General features: G+C 29.9%; 1 long non-coding RNA gene across 2 annotated transcripts in view; it reads left to right on the top strand.

The window, feature by feature from the left end:
- LOC129958105 (uncharacterized) overlaps positions 1–18,952 on the top strand; it is a 111,705-nt gene that overhangs the window by 31,555 nt on the left and 61,198 nt on the right. For both annotated transcript variants that reach the window (XR_008783148.1, XR_008783147.1), the window contains exon 2: positions 16,921–17,069. This is a non-coding gene — a long non-coding RNA (uncharacterized LOC129958105). The remainder of the gene's footprint in view (positions 1–16,920; positions 17,070–18,952) is intronic.

An 18,952-nucleotide genomic window follows, 5' to 3' on the forward strand; every position in this document is an offset into this window, starting at 1 on the left:
GCAGCTTTTGGGTATAATGTAATAAGGTATGATGCAGAGAGCGGCTTATAAATTTGTACCATGCCCTTCAAACATTTTATAGAGCATTTCCCAAGCAGTCATGCACGTGGCCTGCATGCATTCTGGTCAGATGAACTGCTGGGATCTGAGGAGGAAGTCTATGACTCCAAATCTGAGGAGGAAGTTTATAATTGCAAAGCCAAGACTAGATCACTATTTTAATAAATACTGTTTATTCGAAACATATAACTCTAAACCTGAAGACTCTCAGTTCACTAAAGTTATGAATGAGTGTGAAAATTACTCTGAAAATCATACCTTATCCACTTTCAAAAAGTATCAGGAACGTTTATTCATATGAAATGAATAAAACAAATTTAATAGTTGTAAAAATAGAAAAATACCATGGTACAATGGCAAAAAATCAAAGAAACAGTAAGTAAAACTAGGATAATTCAAATTCCTTTTTCTCATTTGTTTCTTTCGATAAATTGTTTTTTGTATACCGACTATTTATCTTGAATACTTTGAGATACATGCCCTGTCCTGATAAATCCAATTTAAATAGCCGTTTAAGAACTGTACAGTCAAATTGTGATGTATCTCTATATTTGCTATTCGAGAAGTAAGATTAGAAAGGAATAAATATTAGTTAAATTTGATACTTTTGTTTACCAACAATATTACAGCAACTCTCCCGACAAAACGTTTCTGAATTCATCTCGAATACTTGATATGTAATGCAATTTATTCACCACTGTCCCGAATGTATTACAGAAAGAGGCATTCACGGTTCCACTCATTCTGCATTAAAAGTAAGAAGGCATATAAAGGATATTTTGTTCTTCATCCGGATGCTCAAATAATTAGTTTTCTCCCGTTAATTATCCGCGACCCCTATCAATAAGAATAACCGTCAGACCTAATAATCATTCCTTATTCTAAACATGGTAACACGGTTTCTTACTGAAAGTCTTTATGCTATCACCAGTGAACTAAATGTTTTGAGACAACACGTTCAGTTGATTTCCTTCACTTTGATCTCGAATAGACTATGTGGGCTTACTAAACATATTAGATGAGAATAATGAGATATTGATAAATATGTCAGGCATTCACGTTTTTACTGAAACATGTCTTCTCGGAGAAACTATCCATTAGGATTCAATTTGGAGAGAAATTTTTCGGATGTGAGATTTCACTCTGTGAGGTAGATAGCTAGCTTTTACACTCCGATTTCTATAAAGTATTAAATATTGTGCCGTGAATTACCCTCAATGTTTGCATTAAAAGAAACTGTCAATTAGGATTCAATTTGGAGAGAAAGTCTCGGATGTGAGATTTCATTCTGTGAGGTAGATAGCTGGCTTTTACACTCCGTTTTCTATAAAGTGTTAAATATTGTGCCACGAATTACCCTCAATGTTTGCATTAAAAGAAAATTGTTAAACACTTTAAATTTCATATACGTAAAAATAAACTTAATGCCACCTTTGTCAAGTGAATTTTTTTTTCACGCTTTCCCTTCTGCCGTCAGTTCTGATAAATTAAATTAAGTGTTTTTTTAAAAATTCCGGATGACTGAACTACATTATTATAATATGTTAATACATTTTTATAAGATGAGAATATTATCTGATGTAATAAATTTCATTTAATGAGTCATGTAAAGAAATGAAATATTTTGAGATTTTCTTGAATAATTATTAGAAATGAAAATAAAATAAAATTGAATTATAAATATAATCAAAAGATTTTTTTCGCAGTGTTTTGAAAAGCAGAAAACAATTTCTTTATCAAACATTTGAAAAATTGAAATATTCATTCAATATAGGAATATCAATATAAATTTCAAATCAAATGCTGAAAGAAATTATAAAAACCTCATGCACAAATAGAAATACTCCAAATGAATTAAAATTTTAATCACATTTATTATATAGCGTATTAACCCTTAACTGGGGACGTGCGATCTGTGAGACCGCTAGCGATGGATTTTCAGTCGCCCCTATTCTATTTTTAGCTCAATTGAATGGATTGACCCTGTAGCTACCTGTTTTGTAACCTTGAATACACGTGCACTTTTTCAACAGATTTCAGCGAATGCTTTTTAAAATAATTTAGTTATTTCTTCGAGCGCGGTCTCTGAGACCGCATCTCCCTGTTAGTGTCCCAGTAATAAACAAGGCTTAGCAGATGGCGCTAAAACTTGGACCCCGAAATATCATCCAATTTACTTATCCTATTATGAAGCAGTGCCCCAGACACTTTTAAATGAAGCAGTAAATGATTTTAGTGATAAGGATAATAGTACAGAAGAGTTTTTTCGATGAAAGTTCGCATTCAACTGATTCTGATATGTATGTTCAAATATAATTAATATTTCTAATGATTATGTATTTTGAAAAATCTATAAAATATTTTAATATACCAAGATATATATAGAATTTATAGGTTGATTTTTATACTAGTTCTTAACCTTTATGTTTAAAATACCCTAGAAAACCGTGCTATGAAAGTCACACAAGCCGATAAAAAAAGGGCCAATTTTACCCGCTGTAATTTTTTATTTTTTATTTTTCCTATAATTGTTGAATTTTACATTATATTGTCTTCTATATGCATTCATATACTGTAAAAATAAATATCATTTAAAAAGAAGAAACTAATATGTTTTTTAAAGAATATTATTTATTGTAACATGCAATTTGAGAAGAAAATATATGTTCCAACGCATTTACTTTTTTCAATAATATATTTTGAAAAATTTCTAAAACATATCTATATATCAAGAAAAATATCTACAAAATGTATTAGCAGTTTTTCATACTAATACATTCATTAGAAAATTTAATTTGAGTGTAAATAAAATGCGGTCTCGTAGACCGAACCTCCCCAGTTAAGTCCTAAAATCTCACCTCCCCAGTTAAGGGTTAAGGAATTCTTAAAAGTTTTCGTTCTATTAATGTTTATTGTGACTTGGGTTTATTAATGTATCATTTATAGTGATTCAAGCTTTTACTATCCAGACTTTTAATCAAAAATAATGTTTTCCTTTCTTTTACACTAATAAAAGAGGCTTTCTCGCAAAGAATTTTCCTTCTCTTTCTGAAATGGTTATATATTTCATGATTTATAATCATTTATAATGTTCTAATGATTTAAATGTTCTATCACCTATCAATTCAATAAATTATTCTTCACTTTTAATTTCCAAGACTAAATATTCTAATACATGTAAAATTATTGATTTCGTATTTTAAAAATAAAATATGCTTAGTTACAAGCAAAATTTTCATTCTTTGATAAATATTTTTTGTTTCATCAAAAATGATAACAGCTGCTTTGGGAAAAACAATGTGAGAAAATCGAAACATAAATTTTTTTCTGATAATTAGGATATGAAAATATTAAATTACTGATCTGTCATTAGGAGCACATAACTGTATAAAAATTCGGAATTCATATCTTTCAGGAAATGAGTAAAAATGGATTACAAAATGTCATAATTATAAATATGAAATATGTCAAGTTAAAGAAAATCGTATCAAGAAATGCTCTTTCAGTCTATTCAGGTTTCTTTATTTTCCTTCATGTTTAAATTTCGCCTAAGATAATCTATAACAATCATCTGTAGATTATAAATCTATAATGATATAGCATTTGATAAATGAATATTTTAAACAAAATTTAAATTCAAAAATTGGGAAAATATTCATATTAATCACAAAAGAATGAACTTCATTTGATCTTCATTGATAAAATTTTATGAATAAACTGAAAGCTGCTTATATCTTGTTACAGATTTTAAATTGGGCAATTATAAATATAGTGTTAAAGCCTTTTGTAATATATTCTTCTGGAATAATGAGACGCCACAATTTACCATATATTTATTTCGCATTGTTATAGATCCTTTTAAGGATAGGCAGGAAAAAACTGAGAATATGTAATGAACAAAAAGAAAGCTTATAAAGGCCGAATGAAACTAGTCTGGCAATAAAGCTTGTTACCTGAAATAAATTTTATTTTAGCTAATATGCAAGTAATTGGCATTTTCTTGTACGGCATAAAAGTTATAAAAGAAGGCATTCAATGAATACTTTTAAAGTTTTTGAAAGAGAATGCCTTGAATTCAGAAATGATATCATAGATTTTCTAAAAGTAATTTTTGAAGGCAACCGAGTAAATGAAAGAAGAGAGAAAGACTTCAAAGGATATTGTGGAATTTATTTGATTTACAAATTAATTTATTTGGAGTATTTTAGAATTTTTTTCCATCGAAAATTTTATTTTAAAATCTTCTCCTGTAAGAGATAAAGAAAGAAGCTCATTTTTTTTATAAATAAATTATTATGATCAGTTACAGAATTGCCGTTAATTTGCAGAATTACCACTTAAAAATACAAGTTTAATTTATTTAAACTTATTTCCATTAGCGTTGTGTTTCAAAGCAACTGAAGAGAAAATTTGGCACCATTTTCCTAATTTTGAACTTTGGTCTGATGATGGGGAGAACAAATACGCAGGTATTGCTTTATCTAAAATTTCACACCACCCTATTTGGAGAACTAATGACCCTAGATTGCAGATTTAACATGAACTATAGATCCACAGAAAAATATTCAATAGAAATTTAAATTGGAATTAAAATATGGTCAGGTTAACTAACTTGGAACGAAGATTAATAGAAAATATTAAATATAATATACATTGGTAAAGTCTTAGGGAGCTAAAAAGCAAATGCATTGTTTAAGACACTTTAGAAGAAAAAAATCCTTCCCACATTTGGCAGTATTATATTTAGCGATTGCTTACTTTAATTGCATCTGAGTAGAGGAAAAAGAAAAACTAAATGTTTCGCAAGTTTCTTTATTCTGTCTCGACTCTGGTTATTTGCTGGTCAAGTGCTAAGTATGTGGGGTAAAAGACTTACGACGAACCTTCAATCTTCATTTTTAAATTTTCTCATGAGAAAAAGGCTAGTGTCCTTAATTATCTCTAACATTTACTAATGGGAATAGTTAAGAACAGGCTTTTTTTAACGCAGTAGAAGCCTTTGTTAGAGTTTGGCTCGAATTGAACGCATTTTTCATGTTTGTGGAATAATTCATAATATGGCAGGAAATAATATCAAATCTTGAAATGCGACAGCGTTTAGTCTTGCAAATAATATTTATTATTTTATGTTGAATTAAAGCCTGATGCTTAAAATAATCGACCGTATGTTCTACTTAATATACTACTATATACATAACACAATAGTATATTAGCTGTATTATTACGAATTTCTCTTCTGCATCCGGGTTCGTATAGATAGTGGTAGTGATATGGTGTGGAGACACACAATCAGCAGGTCACAGTAGCAAACAACAACGACGTTTATTTACATGAAGACACGAGTACATAAAGACGACGAGTATACAGACGACAAATATTTACAGCAGAGACGAACACAGGACAGCACACAGTAGCACACTACAGACGACAATAGCCCGCTAGTAGTAATCGTCCACAGCACACGAATTGGCCAGACAGAATCCAGCTGGAGAAGGGATCCTTGGAGCTTCGCTATACGGTCTCTCCAACAGCTTAACTTCTCACTGTCTCTTTTTGCTTTAACTGCCGACTCACTATTTCTCACAACGGACTATTACACACAATATACGACGCTGCCTCCACAGTAGACAACAGGACTCGATGCTCACAGCTCAACTCAGCACTCGCTTCACACAACGTTGACACTCCGCTGTTTCTTCGCTATCCGCTCGAAGACTCGTTACTTGTCGGTCGGCGACTCCGACTACAATTCCCGCCGATGACTCTGGACGACTTACACGACACACACAGCTTGAGAGTGACGGTCTTTTATAGTTCTGGGAGGCGGGACTAGAATCTTCTATACCAGTCAGGCGCATCTCGGTTCCTAATGGACGGATCGACAAAATTCATGAAGTTTCGAGCATTATCCATTTTGTCGCCAAGGACGCCAAATGCGTCGCCAAGCTCTGGGATCGCTGGCTCGGCATCCGGCAGCATCCAATACGGATGACTATAAATCAGTCTTTCTTATGATGACACTATTCGCGCAGGGAAGCAAAATTACAGGTTTGTAACACTATTTAATTGGTATTACTATTATATAATTAATGGTATGAAAACTGATAGTTAAATTTATTTTGAACCTGTTTGATGTCAATTACGGAAGTGAAAAAAGGAATTGGTATACTAAGAAGAAAATGTAATTCTGATCTGAATCAGAAATCTGAAGAGGATGATTTATGATTCTTTTCAAAAAAAATGAGAGGTTTTGGAGATGATGAATGTTATTTATCTAGAATTATCTATGGCAGATTTTTGAACAAATATGCATATTTTGATTCATAATATCCAAAAAGAAGAACTATCATTCGTATTTCTCCAAAACTGATATAATTAATTTTGGAACTGGATATGACCTGTTTGGTGAGCGCCAATTTGGAAAAAATAAAAAAAATATATTTTAATAATCAAGGAACTATTTGTGATTTAATGAGCCAGATGTTAACTCTACTTTCAGATTTCAATGTTGAAGCAGATTTTTTAGGTAATTTATGTACTTGTTCAAGGTGTACAACCATCAAACAATAAAGAGATGAACTGCTGATTTTACGTATTGCTTGCAGTGAAAGTTCTCCTCTTTAATAATAAATTGTACTACTAGATTTTACTAATTATAATGTATGTTTCCGAGTCATAGATATTTCTTACTCATGCATCATTATTTTCAATCAATTCTGTTTTTATAACAATTCATTCTCTGATAAAATTGGTGATAGAATTATTACAAATTACTTCGAATTGAAGTTATTAGTGATGATAGTTTAGATGCATTGTTCTGTGGAATAAAAACATATTCATACAAAATAATGAGAAGTAATATTGTATTATAGGCAGTAAAATACTTTCTGCGGCAGTATGCAGTAGCATTTCACCATTCCAAAAATAAATTTTCTTCAAATAAATTCGTTACTGTGATCAGACATCGAAAGATATGTTCAGAATTATTCCTAATCTTAAAGGTGATTTGGAAGACATCGGAGTAGTTAGGAAAGTTACTGTAAATTATATTGGTCAATAAATAAATTTGTAATGAAAAGCATTGTTTAGAAGACTCTGTAGAACAAATTGCATGCTTATAAAAAATGCAGACCTGTACTTCTCATAAGATTTTTTTAAATGGAAAAATGAAAAAAAAAAAAAAAAAAAAGTAACTACGTTCTTGTTCGAAAATTTTATTTACAATTGCCCTAACTGATCCTGTTTGTAATAAGCATATTTAAAATCTGAAATCATTCCATGGAAATCAAATTTTTCTTCAACGTTTTTTTTTTTTTTGTTCTATTCATATTTTAGTGAAAATAACAAATATTCATAATGTATCGTGTATATATATATATTATATAATATGTAAGCATTATTTTATGTGAAGCAGAATGCAGTTTGAAGACAGTGAAGATACTTTTAATTTCGTGACGCAGTTTTATTTCATTTTGAAGAAGCATGCATATGTACAAGGGATGAGAACGCAGAACGACACAGAAAAGGAATGAGGAAAAAGCTCTTGGACATTTTATCCCTGGTCTTATATAACCTCAGATTTTGATAGGGAAAATATTTCTTTACAGTGCTAATATATTAAGATTTCAGTAGGGATTTCTGACGCATGTCAATCACATGTCACGGAAACACATGGAACTTTTAAAAAAGAATTGCTTACTGGACATTTTTTACCCCTTCACGCCGAGCGTGTGAAAGAATCGGCGTTTAGCAGATTCAGCAGTTTTATAAAGCTTATCTTGAATTAAGTAGAGAAAGTGGAATTGGATCACGAAATAAGAGAATATTTTTAGAATGAAGTTACGATGGGTTAAATTAAGATAAAATCTTGGAAATTAATTAAATTGAAATTAAGAGTTTAAAATATCATTACATATATATATAAAATGCATTATGAAATTCCAAATTAAAACCTATTTCTCATAAAATAATTTCTTATAAAATGGCTTATGTGCTTTTCAAAGTCAAAAATTGCTAGTAATTATGGTATTTAATACCAAAATATGGATTTAAAATGCATTTAATTGTTTTTAATAAAACAAAGTTTAAGATCTTGCTCAATTCCCCTTTTTTTTGATAACTAAGCTCTAAAAAACGGACTATTTAAAAAATAAAAATTATTTAAAATTTCATACAACTTCCTATTCTCATGAAATGCTTATTCTTCATTCACATGGGAAGGAAATAGAAGAGTTTTCTTTTGTTAAGTCTGAAAGTTATCAGCAATTTTAATAGAAGAATTATGTAATGTATTATCATTGAACAATTGAATTTTTTCATGCAAAACATTTTGTATATTCTATCTCTAGAAAGAATTCGATAATCTAGAAAGAAGAATAGTTTGAAACAGTAAATCCATCAATTCAAGCCCTCGTACGTTTTACAGGAATATGACATTGTATCTAGAGAAAGAAATAAAACTTCGCACAACCTGCAATAAAGGCCGTTAGCTTGGTATCCAGGACGATATAAAACTCAGTGTTATGGATAGAGGAGAAATAAGAAATCTCTTTAGTGTGGCATTCTTGCCACATCTTTCTGATTCCAATACCCGTATCCTTATTCTTGATGTCAAACCCTCAAACGAATTAGGTGTTATATTCTTGATTTTGCAGAAGCCGACAGAAATCTATTCAATATAAATACCAGCTAGTGCATGTGATTTCAATTACAAATTCCGTCGCTGGAATTTCTTTCCCCGTCGTCATGGTTCACATCAGATGTAAGCACTGAAATACAATTTTATTGTAGGGATGGTTTTCTCTGTTGAGGTTTTGATTCTTTACTGTAAATCTAACCCCATTTTTATCTTTTTACTTGATTACTTTTTGCTTAGAAACTGAATCAGAGTGCTTGTTCAAATAACTGTTTGCAAAGGTTTTAAAACCAAGTTTGGAAGGTAATATCATTTTGTTGTATATAAAAAATATTCATGAATTTAGATAATGCAATAATTAAAATTTATCTTGGCTGTTACAATATTATTTTTCCATGAACTGCTAAATGAAAAGCATTTTTTTCCATAATTAAGAAACTGATTCGACCTGGTGAATTTGATATGGGGATTTCCTTTAGTTCACATGTCTTTATTTTTCATATAAATATTAAAATTGCTTTGGAAACTATTGCAATACAGATAAAGATTTTTCAGTGAGTAATGTATTAAATATGAAATTTCCTGGTTGTTTTATATGGGTATCTGAATATATAAGATGTAAAATATTTCTTAAAAATATCACAAAATATTTTACATTCATATATATTATATGTATAATAGTAAACATGAAGTAAAAAAGTTAAGGAATTCAGAATAATAGTAAGGAATATCGCACACGATGGTAAATACAAGGAATATATTTTTTGTAGCATATTAAAATGCCGATTCAAAGTATTTAAATTACGAAAGGCAGCAAATTAGTTTAAAAAAATTTAGAATAAGTGCTACAAATGTCGGAAGAAGATATATATTTTTTATTGTGTGAATTAGATATTTAAGCTATGAAAATGTGATATAATGTAAGTATAATGTATATATAAAATAAATGTTATATAATTTAATTATAAATATTGCATATGATATTTGATAAAACCGATCTATAATAATAATAATAATAAATATGAAATGAAAATTCTATAGGAAATTAGAGAAACTTTGAAACTACGGAAAACAAAAATATTATAACAAAATTTAAAAAGACTGCATAGTACCAAAACAAAAGGATATGTAAAATTAAATAAAGAGTTTGAAAAGAATTAGATGTACAAACCTCAGAAAAGGCTGCTTTTTGAAAGAAAACAGGAGTGATATTAAAAATATCTTCCTACGTTTTTTCTGTCTTAATCGTTCTTAACTACAAGTTTATCAGAAAATGTACCCTCTTCCCTTCGTCTTTTACCAAATGATCCACAGAAATAATAATAAAAAAAAGAATTCATGCGAATATTTGAAATAAGAAGAGAAAATATGTCTGGTATTAAAAATAAAGAATGGAAGTAATAACTGCTATATGTAGTTCGAAAGTAACTAACAATGAATTTGTGTAATGACAGAATCGTATAACAATGAAATATCTCTTAAATGACACAATTCTTCTGGCAGAGAGGACGTTATGGAAACCGCGGGAGCTGCGGGGCTAGAGAACTAATGGAATTTGCTTTTTGGAGAATGAATGTGATTGGGATGGAAGCGATATTCTACTTTAATCAAATGCAGTACGAGCACAAAGGAATAGAAGAATAAAAAACTTAATAGGGGAACATCAATGTAAAGAAGCGAGGAAAGTGAGGAATCATTTTGTTAATTCGGTAGTATCTGGATTGCTTTTTATATATGCAAATAAATAAAACTTTGCAACATTGATAATTCAGATCTGCATCTGTTATATATTAAATACAAAACAGAACAAGAAATGCCCCACTGGTGGTAATATATCTATATGTATATTCACCATTTAGCTCTTTATTTCTTTAATTTGAACAATGTGCGCTAGTTTAAAACTATGCTTTCTCAGCAAAATATGGAATACGGAAAATATAGTCACGAATATTTTCTTTCAATTCTGGAGCAGATGCAGGTTCATGACAGCAGATTTTAATTTTTAGGATACCCCATAACCGGAGTGTCATGGAGTGGCATCGAACTAGTTAGAAGGTCAATCTTTCGGAAAATCACGGTTGATCATTCTTGAAACCATGAAGTGCTTCTTCAACTTTATGGAAAATGACATTCAGCATAATATTTATGCTCTATCTATGCGCTAACGTTGTTCATATTTCTCGATTACAAAATCCCTTAGGTTGCTAAATACTCTGGTTTAGTTTTGTATTTAATTCATAAATTCATTAGAATGCATCCCCATTAGATACACCAAAGGCAGATATTATCATATTTTGCTATTTTATGAACAATGCAGATTAGAATAAAGTTGAAAATTTTTTAAACATTCACAAATAACGAAAAGAAAAAAAAATCATGTATCAAATAATAATGTTAATGTAAATATCTAAACAATTGAAAAATGCTCCAATATATTTTGAATTGGAAAATTTAATGTTTTGATTGTTTTTCTTTGGAAACTTAAATAAAATAGTTATGTTGGTTTAAATTAATAATTATTATTCGATTTGTAAACTGCACCTCAATTTCAAGCTACACGATGCCTTTGGGGGCGATGGAATCAGGTCAGATACAGAGGACGCACAGTTTCTATTATAGTGCAGAGATGTTCTATAAAATATTTCTAAAAAGCCACGTGCCACACTTGAATGCTTTGCAGATTTATATTTATTTGGAAATCAGAAAATGTTTGATCATAAATCTAATGTTCTATTACTCGTGTGGCTCTCTTTTTCTTTTAAATAGTATATAATTTATACATTTAAGATTAAAAATGACTCTGAAAAATAATCTACCACTCTTATGTCATTCAATTTCAAAGAAGAACGTGAATACTTATTAATATGAAAGTGAGAGAAGGAAATTTATTGATTGAAAAAGGTAGCTAAATATTACGTAGAAAAAGCAAGAAAAGTCAAGATAACTTTAATTCCATTTCCAATGGATAAAATATGTTTTCTATGTACAGACTTTTCATATTAAATACTTTAAAACAAGTGCCCTGTTCAGGGTGATCCTATTAAGATAGTGATCTCGTAATAGAACAATCAGTTTTCGTTATATCTCTATTTACACTATCGATTAAGACATTCTTAATAAGAACAGAAAGAATTAATAATCCTCCTTAACAGAAATATTCTCTGAACGATTCTCTAAGATAGTTACTCTTTCAACAAAATATTTCAGAATTCATCTCGATATTTGATATGTAATCCAATTTATTCACCACTGTCTCGAAAGTACTACGAAAGGAGGCATTTATGATACCATCTGTTCTATATCAAAAACAAAATTAACGAATGCAAGTGAAAGGTCTCTTGTTCTTCGTCCGGATGATGAAGTAATTAGTTTTCCATCGTTAATTACGCTCGACCCTGCCGATGAGAATAACCGTCAAACCTGATAATTATCCCGCATTCTAAACATGGTAGTACAGTTTCGTACAGGACGTCTTTGTACCAGAGATCAGAATGCTTCGAGACACGTTCAGCTGACTTTCATTTACTTTGATCTCAAATAGACAGAGTGTGCTTACTGAATATAGTAGGTGATAATAATGAGATAATGACAATTGTGTTGGGCATTCATTCTTTCACTGAAAGTGCTTTGCGGAGAAATTGTTTGTTAGGATTCAATTTCGAGAGCAATTTTCGAATATGAGAATTACATGATGCAAGGCAAGTAACTGGCATTGACATTTGCTATTAGTATTGAATTTTGAAGAGGGCTATGGTACTCCGTTTTTATAAGATGTTAAATAAAGTGTTATGAGCCACTCATATTGTTGAAAACGAGATGAATCGTTTTCAAAAGTTTTCTTATTAAAAGGACTAAACTTAATACTATCATTTGCACTTACATCTAAAAATTTATTTTCTTTGTCAAATGAAAATATCTTTTAAGAAATTTTATATTAATTTTGTAAGTGTTAATTTTTTAAATAAAAACACTTTTTACTATTTTATTCCGAACAGTTAATCTCCAACATATTATAACAGGTAAATAATTTTATAAATGATAAAACGTGTTTTTTAATAAATTTTGGGATGATAAAACAAACCTGATGAGACTAAACGAAATATTTGTATAGTTCTTATTGAATTATTAAAAAATATATAATTAAATAGAAATGCAATCTTTTAAAAAATACATTTATTAGTAATTAAGGACCGGAAAATAATTTATTCCAAATCCGGAATTAAGAAACATCAGATAAGAGTCAAGAATCTATACAAATGGTCTCAATGAATAAGAATTATTTTCACTTTCATGATTTAGTTTTAATGAATGCTCATGATATTTATTATGCTTTGGTTTTCTAATCGTATTGTTTTTTTCGAATTTCTCTTTTTTGTCTACATTTTTAATTAAAAATTGTTTTCGTCTGTCTAATATACTGATAAAGGCGGGATTCTCACAAAAAGCTCTATTTATAATTTTAAGTATTTTGAGCTTTAATGTATTCTGGAATTCATAATCATTTTTTAATCTTCAATTTTTTAAAATAAAAATGTAATCAAATTTTCTTCATTCTCAATTCCTAAAGATAATATTTTATTGCTCATAATTTTCTTGATTTTTAAAAATAAGTTTAATATTTATGATATTTTACCCTTTCTTGCTTTAAAAACAATTTTTCTTCTCAGGAGCTAGTAATTATTTTTTGTCTTTTACAAATGATTTTTGTTTTTGTCAAAACATCTAAAATCATTTACAGCTGTTGAGGGAAGAACGCTAGCACTCAATAGAGCAGTCAAATATGCAACCTCTCTCCCTTCATCAGATCCAATCATTATTTATGTCGATTATAAAGCAAGTATAGAAATCTCAAGTTTTCCAAAATCCAACAGCCAATTAGTAAGCGATACATTCTCCCTTCTTCTTGTAACCCACATTAAAATTTCATGGATCAAGGCACATGTAGACTCTGACTGGAGTGAATCGGTGGACAAACCAGCCGAAACAGCGGTGAGTACTAATCAAGATCGGAATGTAGTAAAGCTTCAAAGATGTGATTTGAAGAATATTCACCAAACCGAGATGATGACAAAAGGCAAAAGGAATGAGAAAAGGGCGAAACAGGCCGGTCCACATTCACCATAATACCGAAAGTTTCTCTCTACGCGGCCAACTGGAACAGAACGGATGTCCTTTTCTTCACTGGACATGGCCCATTCCCGACATACCTACACAGATTCCATCTGACCAACTTTCCCTGCTTCCACTGTGGGGAGATAGGATCCCCAATTCACTAATCCGCCGACTGCTTACTCTTTCATGGCACATCAGAAAGTCAGAAGCAAGTCTCGAGGAAGAAAGTTACGAGAGAGTTGCATCGAATACCCTTTCACGCGGCAAGATCCACTACATAGTAAATCACATTCATAAATACCAAGACCTCTTTAAGACCACACAATAGCTAAGACCAAAATTCCAATTGTCAAAATCAGCCGAAAATATTCCCTCAAAAGTATAATACTCTACAGAACCAACGAACCACATTTCCACTAAGAAAATAAAAACCACAGGACCCAGACGGACACTACAGATTTCTGATTCTACAATGTTTGTTTATATGTTTATACATGCCATATTGATGTTTTTTGCAATGTATTTATCAATCTTTTCCTTTTCAATTAGTAATCTCTTCTCTTTAAGTTCTCAACGCACTGTCACAATTTGTTTTTGTGTATTTTTGTTTCCACCATTTAGTTATAACTTCGCCAAAACATTAAATACGGTCGTGTAAGATTTGACACCGATGGGATTCTCTGTGGATATACCTGGATGGTTTGTCGTCTATTTCTTTCTTTTATCCTCTTTTTTTTTTCCCTTCACCTTCCATCTTGTGCTCATCCAACTGGTTAGATAACTAGGTGTTACCGGGGGCACAGGATGGCGTTATGTTATATTTAGGGAAGAAAATCGCCTGAACAACTCAAACATTTTGGTTTGAAATAAAAATTTTTAACTAAGAGTCTTACAAATAATAAAAATCTGAAAATATTAAATCATTGCATTCTGTTGTAAATGCACAGCTATTCAAAATTCTAGTCTTGCAGGAAATGAGTCAAAATTTATTACAAAATTTCAACATTTTAGGCATGAAATTTACTAACATGAAAACGGTCAATTTAAATAAAATGATGCAATAAAAACATTTAACATTCTAATGAATTTGACTATGTTTATTTCCCATCAGCTGTTAATTAAATCAGAAACGGCTCAAACTTCGGTTCATAATCAACTCACATTCACATGATCGAATTTCTTTCAAATGGCTTTTAATTTTGAATCGATTAATAAGAATTATTAAGAGTTTCACCGCTACTGTAATTATTTTAGGAAAAAATTCTTGTAAGATGGAAAGTGATACCCTGAAATGGAAATTTCAAAAATTTACCAATTAATTACTTAAAAATTGGGATCTTAGTCTTTAGCCTATTCCAGATGCCTTCGGACCAATTTCATAGTAGATATACTTTTACATTTATTTACAAGGGGACATTTTATGATTCATATTAAATCTTCGTGGGGTAAAAATACGCCTTACTGATGCCCACATATCAATACACAACGCATTCTGATTAAACGGAAAGATATGGGAAAGATTGCATTCTGATTGATCCTTCATCACTGAATAGAAATGCACAAGTAATCTGATTTCAAAGAAGCAACTAAATTTTATAACTAAATTAACATAAATTTCCTATCGCAAAAAGACCGCTTCATGCAAGTCATCAATAAAACTGGTGGTGTTTAGAGTATTCTACAGCTTCTGAATTTATTGAAACTCTTTTAGTGAAAATCTAAAAATATTGCTAGCAAATACATATATTGTATCGCCTAAAACTTCTACCTTTCAAATTTCCACTCTTAATATGCTATCTATTTAGTAAAAAATTATAACAATTGTTTTTTATACTTCTATTGATTGTTTTTCTCGAAAAAAAAATATTTTAAATATAGTGAGCTTCCAAGGTTCTTCCAAATAACTGTACTTCAACAACAACAAAAATAAAGAAATTGGGTTGATGTTTTGTAGAAGGGCAGAAAATTGTTAAATGTTTTGTAAAGCAAAGTCAAAGTAAAAATAATTTATTTTCGGTATAATATCAAAGTTTCAGCGACACAATAACAAATTTCCATGTAAGAAAGTTTTTATAGATTTCACTTTTCCATTATAGAAACCACGGCATAAAGAAAAATAAACCGAAGCGAAGATAAACATCATCAATATTTATTGTCAGATCCGCACTCATGATTGTAGAAAAGAAAGGAGATGAGTTTCCTTGTTTTTTTCTCATTTTTCCTTCTAAAAGTAAACCCTAAATTTCTCAACTGCAAGTATTGCTTAAAAACCAGAAAAAATATAAGCGCAATACATTTATCTTCACCTCATAACTTACTTAAAATAACAAGTTGGACCAAAATGATCATTAGTCAAAAATGCATTTTTGGAAACGAATCGATGATGAATGTTCATAATTTTCAAGGATCTTCGTAAATCTTTTAAACCCAAATAAACTATACGGAAGAAAAGGCACTTAGTAAATTTATATTTCATGAAACTTCGAGACTGATAGCGAAGCTTACATTTTATGGCTTTGCTGTTTCAAATAAGCATTCCGTTAAGCAGAATTGTTCTCTTCTTAAGATTTCATGCATTTGCATTGTCCTTGGAAGTTCGGAAATGGGAGGTTGCGTTGAATTTCACAAACTGGTGGTGTAGTGAAGGAACAATAATTACCAATTACCGCTTACTGTCCTAATTATCGATATATCCAATTATTAAAACTTGTATTTTTGATATTCAAAAACAAAGTTGTATGTCTAGAGTAATGTGCTTTATTGTATATTAAGAAAAAAAAATTGACGTCGGCCTAGTTTGAAAAAAAGAAAATGTGATATATCAATATCAAATTCAATCTATTTACTTACTTTATTTTTTTTTAAAATTCGGTATAATAAATGAACTTTTTCACGACCATATACATTTGTTGTCCTTCATGGTTTTAACTATTGAAAGTCTGCCTATACTTAAATATGTAGGAATTAATTTGGATTAAATTGCATGCTAGTTACATTACTTGTTCGTTTTCATTTTCTTTCTAACTACTATGCATTAAATTATGTTTCAAAATAGCGGACATGTTTTATAATTTCTCATTATCTTCTATTACATGTGATCTTTATTTTATTAGGGACAAAGGCATAGGAAAAGATCTGAATGTCGCAACCTTGCAAGATTTTCATAAGAAACCTTCAACACGGTTCTTGGAAAAAATCAACAAAAGCTAAAACATCGCATTTAAAGAAATTGAAGTATACGATCCATTACTTCCAAGAAATGGTAAGCAATTTCACCATCTCTGCATGTCTAGGAAATCATTTTAGCTTTACCACTAACTTAGCGATGAACCGAATTTGCCAAAATTCATTCATGTAAATTCTGTTTTTCTTCTTTTGATTTATTAATTAATTGTTATATTGTAAATAATTCCTCAATTGACCTTGCATAACCAATTACTAAGTAATGTCATTGAAATGCCATTATTGTATATCCAGAGGTTAAGAACCTTGAATTCAAGCTATCCTTTTTTAATGTATCAACATAATTTAACATTTGTTGTCTGGACAAAAGACTTTTTGTCTGGTAAAGGCAATATGAAGATATATTGAACAGACAAACGAAAATAAGGAAGTTGAAAAATGTAAGAAGTGTGATAAATGTAACTGAATTGAATCTCAAGTTAAATAGCATGCTTGTAGTTAATAATCAATGCGTTGATGTGTCAATTGATATACATTAAAAATTCAATGCAGTCAAATGTTGAAATGCAAACTTCGTACGGAGCTATATCACAAGAAGTATATTCAAGTTCGCAGTTCTCAATAAATAAATCGTACAAACAAAGTGATAAACTTTAAAAAAAATGTTTCTTTTTTCTTTATATATGGTCTCGATAAACTTTTTATTTAATGATTTGATCTCACTTTCCTGATGAGTGCAACAATTTTTTTGTTGCTCCTTTAGCCCATCGTTTGTGACGGTACGTACCGCTGTTTGAGGGGTAGGTAAATGGGCCGCTTCTAATGGGACTATTTGGTGTCGACCACCGAGTAGGAGATTATTTGTGGTGATGACCGGATCATTCCAATCCTCTCATATGTATCAACTAGACTGGGGGGATTCTTTACGTTTATTTTTGAATGAAAGGTTATTTGAAAAAAATATAAAGACAATCGAACTAACACTATCAATTTTTTAATAAGAAATGCTTTTGTTTACCAATGAGAACCAATCTTAGGAAATAAAGGACTTAAAAATAATTTATTTAAAGATTTCAACGAGAATTTCCATACGAGTGTTTCAAAAATGGAATCAAAGGTTAGAATTTTACAAAGATTATTACAATAAAAAAAATCTATATTTCAAATTTAAGTTTAATATTAATATTTTCCCACTTAAAATATAACTCATTATGAGTCAATGAATGTTAATAATTTTGCAATATGATTTAAATGAGGATATATTTATGGAAATTTGGTAGTTGAATTATTTTGAGAAATGCCTTTACTTTCAGATTTGCAAATGTTGATCAATTTGTTTAGAAACTAAAAGGCGTAAATTAAAGAAATGCTTCAATCCAAGATCCTATTTCCCAACTGGAAACTTTTTTCATTTAAAATCAAAAGAGTATTTTTGTTTTGAAATTTAATTTCCCTGTATTTGAAAGAGATGCAAATATGAAGTAATATTTTAACTATTCACTTCCAAAAGCTGATCATTTCCTACTTCAACAGTGGAAAAGTAAAATTTAAGTTCGGGAGCAAAAGTTGATGTCACACCAAAATAAATTCCATCTGTAAGTAAGTTTAGACAATATTACTTACCAATAAGAAAAATTTATTTTATAAGCTTTTAAAGGTACACTTTTATTTAGGTACTAACCGGCAGAAATTATTTTTTTAGGATTTATTTTTAATCTTGAATTGATAATGCATTATTATAAATGTTATAGAATCTTGAAATTAATTTTTTCTCAATTTTAGTGGTACGGAAGCATAATTTAATTCAATGAATAACAAGTTGATAATTTTTGTTTTCAAAATATTAAAATAGTATAGTGTTATTGAATACAGGGTTCAAACCATACAAAATTTCAGTCATTTAGAACATAAGGAAATGACTGAAACATTGATTACAAAATTTCTTTACAAACAGGAAATAGG

Source organism: Argiope bruennichi, chromosome X1, assembly GCF_947563725.1.
Source record: "Argiope bruennichi chromosome X1, qqArgBrue1.1, whole genome shotgun sequence".
Taxonomy (NCBI): domain Eukaryota; kingdom Metazoa; phylum Arthropoda; class Arachnida; order Araneae; family Araneidae; genus Argiope; species Argiope bruennichi.